The sequence below is a fragment of the Pristiophorus japonicus genome, chromosome 12 (assembly GCF_044704955.1).
Source record: "Pristiophorus japonicus isolate sPriJap1 chromosome 12, sPriJap1.hap1, whole genome shotgun sequence".
NCBI lineage: Eukaryota > Metazoa > Chordata > Chondrichthyes > Pristiophoridae > Pristiophorus > Pristiophorus japonicus.
In genome coordinates this window covers 190,830,400-190,834,130 of record NC_091988.1, presented here as the reverse complement: position 1 = coordinate 190,834,130, position 3,731 = coordinate 190,830,400, and the positions used below count along the sequence as shown (strand labels likewise).

Below are 3,731 nucleotides of genomic sequence, written 5' to 3'. Positions count from 1 at the left end.
GCACATAGCGCGAGGGAGTAAGAGAGATGAAGTCTGTAGCACATCGGCTCCGCTGAAAACCAATTGTCAAGTCTGCAAAGGTGAAATTTGCTCAGTAGCAGCTAGATCAACAGGTGCAGGTTCAGGATTCCCTCAGAGCCAATCTTCCTTCAACAAACAGGCAACTGTTTACACAAACTGGGAGTCAAATGCAAGAAATAGCTGCTGCTAATTAAATATTTATTGGCTGTTTTACTTTCTCCATTTATGTGCACATACTCCCATTGACAGTGTGACCTCCCTCCCCCCCTTCCCCACCCACCCTCACCCCACCCCCGTCGCCTGAGATAGTCAGCGCACGGAACAAAAATCATATCACAAGCATTGCAGAGAACCAGAGCTGGTGCCAAAAATAATGTCTGTTGGTTTTGTAAGTAAGAAATCTTGGAATGAAACCAGAAGTGTCCCCGCCCCACCGGCTCCCCGCACCCACATGCACAACTGTTCCTGTCCTGTTAATCTTGTATTCCAAATGAATAATTACGTGAGGTCTGAATTCCCTTGATGGCTCAGCTGCTAAATGCCCCACTCCGTGTGGCACTGAGCCACGTGGACCAGGAAGAGCGCGGGTTTAATGCCAAGTCTGTGCTGAGTTTGCTGTTCTTGGTGCACCCTACGATTGGGCTCTGACCGCTTCTCGGCCTTTTGGCTAAGATCAAGTGTAGTATCTGTTCTTATCAGTTTAATATCCCCTATGGGGACATGATATTGAATTGATTTTTGGACAGGGAGCTGGATCAGGGGTATGCCCCGTCCGCTCCATGCACCGACCTGGTATTGCAATATTTCCAGGAACGGTGCAACTTCACCTCTCGGCCTTTTGGCCTAAGATCAAACACATTGGCGCAAAGTGATCTTTGGCGTTAGAGTTGATCTGGAACGAAATTGGATTTAAAAACATTTTTTTTTTAAATGTAGGGGAAACATCAGCCAGGGGGCTCCCTGTTCCTCTCCATTATTCTGCCGGAGAATGCATGTCCGCAGATGTCATGTGAGGGCAGGATTACGCTGAGTCAGAAGATCGTGGGTGTAGTGTCTTTGCACCTTGATACAAACTCACATGAGGCATGGATGTGTCAGACACGGTCACTCTGTGACCTTCACTTCATTTCCAGGACTGAAGAGTGTTGATCCTGGGTGGGACCTCCCCTTTTATACCTGGAAGCCCAGGAGAGGAGCTCACTCCCTGTGGTCAGGGTGTGGATTACAAGGGTACAGGTACAGTATGCATGAGTTACAGTTACATACTTATAGTCATTGCAAGATGGTGAAATACATGACATCACCTCCCCCCTTAGGTCTTTTAGTTTCAGAGGTTAAGTCTATCGGGTGGTCGGCGCTCTCTCGTGGAGCGCCGTAGTTGTGGCTCTGGTGGCTGAGCCTCAGCACGCGTCTCTGTCACTTGAGGTGATTCCGGCCTGTCCGGGCTGGCTGCAGAGACTGTACATGCTGAGGGCTGTCTTTGTTGCTCGTGCGCCGGTAGTGGTGTGGGTGCTATCTCATCATGCTCTCCTTTCGGTTCCTCCGTGTCTTCACTGAACCTTGTCTTTACTTGGTCCAAGTATTTGTGTCATATCTGCCCATTGTTTAGTCTGACCACCATGATCCTGTTTCCTTCTTTGCCAATTACGGTGCCCTCAAGCCATTTGGGTCCCAAAGCATGGTTAAGAACAAATACCGGGTCATCTATTTCTATATACCTCCCCCTTGAGCCTCGATCATGGAGTTCGATTTGGGACTGGCGCTTGCCCTCAACAATGTCTGCCAGGGCTGGGTGAATGAGGGACAGCCGCGTCTTGAGCGTGCGTTTCATGAGGAGTTCCGCTGGCGGGACTACCGTGAGCGAGTGCGGGCGGGACCTGTAGGCCAGCAGGAGGCGCGATAGCTGGTACTGAAGGGAGGGTCCTTGGATGTGTAGCATGCCCTGCTTTATGACTTGGACCGCACGTTCCACCTGGCCATTGGAGGCTGGCTTAAACGGCACTGTCCGGACGTGCTTGATCCCATTGCCTGACATAAACTCCTGGAATTCATGGCTGGTAAAACACGGGCCATTATCGCTGACCAAGATGTCCGGCAAGCGAAAGCCGTACGCAGACTCTCCACGGTGATGGATGTCGTGCACGAGTTCAATATGATGCACTCGATCCACTTCAAGTATGCATCGACAACGATCAGGAACATTTTCCCCATGAACGGGCCCGCATAGTCCACGTGAATACGTGACCATGGCCTGGTGAGCCAGGGGCCACGGGCTGAGTGGGGCCTCCCTGGGGGCATTGCCCAGCTGGGCACACGTCGTGCACCTGCGAATCCAGTGGTCTGAGTCAATCCCCAGCCACCACATGTGTGACCGGGCAATGGCCTTCATTAACACGATGCCAGAATGCTCGCTGTGGAGTTCCCTGATGAACGCTTCCCTTCCTTTCTGGGGCATGACTTCCAGGCTGCCCCATAACAGGCAGTCGGCTTGGACGGAGAGTTCATCCATCCGTCTCTGAAACGGTCTGACTTCCTCGGGGCACGCCCTGTGTGCAGGCACCCAGTCCCCAGTCAGGACACGTTTCTTTATCATGGATAGGAGGGGGTCCCTGTTGGTCCAGAGTTTGATCTGGCGGGCTGTGTCAAAAGCCTCAACGGTCATGACCATCTTGGCGCTCTGCTCCAACGCTCCCTTGGTGGTGGCCAGTGGGAGCCTGCTGAGCGCGTCACCGCAATTTTCAGTGCCTGGCCGGTGCTGTATGGTGTAGTCATACGCAGCCAGCGTGAGGGCCCATCGCTGTATGCGAGCTGACGCATTAGCGTTGACAGCCTTGCTGTCGGACAACAGGGATGTTAACGGCTTGTGGTCCATCTCTAGCTCGAACCGTCTACCGAAAAGGTACTGGTGCATCTTTTTCACACCATACACACACGCGAGTGCCTCCTTCTCGAACATGCCGTATCCACGCTCTGCCTGGGAGAGCGACCTGGAGGCGTAAGCCACCGGTTGGAGTCGGCCGCCATCGCTACCCTGCTGCAAAACACATCCAACCCCGTAGGATGACGCATCGCATGTTAAAACCAGTTTTTTACGGGTCATACAAAGTCAACAGTTTGTTGGAACACAGCAGGTTCCTCGCCTTATTGAAAGCCCATCACTGATCAGCTGGCTGAGCTCTTCAAAGGACTTGTCCGCTGGCTTTTGGGGTGCGAGCAGGTCTTTCATCAGCGCATACGTCTGTGGACCACAGCTAGTCAGTAGATGCGCCCTCTGCTTGTCAGCCGCTGCCTCTTCCAGCCAGTCCTTTGTGACAAAGCTCTGCTGGAGTCTTTCCACAAAGTCGTCCCAGTCCTCACCCACACAGTAACGTTCCTCTGTGCCACCGGTGGCTATCCTCGTGGTTCGGTGATTCCCGATTCTCGTCGCCGGATGTAGTGTCTCTGCACCTTGTTACAAATTCACATGAGGCATGGATGTGTCAGACACGGTCACTCTGTGACCTTCACTTTATTTCCAGGATTGAAGAGTGTTGATCCTGGGTGGGACCTCCCCGTTTATACCTGGAAGCCCAGGTGAGGAGCTCACTCCCTGTGGACAGGGTGTGCATTACAAGGGTACAGGTACAGTGTGCATGAGTTACAGTTACATACTTATAGTCATTGCAAGATGGTGAAATACATGACAGTAGGTTCAAGCCCCACTTCAGGAC

At 52.4% G+C, this 3,731-nt stretch overlaps 1 pseudogene; it reads left to right on the top strand.

Annotated features, from left to right (window-relative positions):
* Window positions 1-668: 668 nt before the first annotated feature.
* Window positions 669-847, top strand: LOC139277872 (U2 spliceosomal RNA; annotated as a pseudogene).
* Window positions 848-3,731: the final 2,884 nt, after the last annotated feature.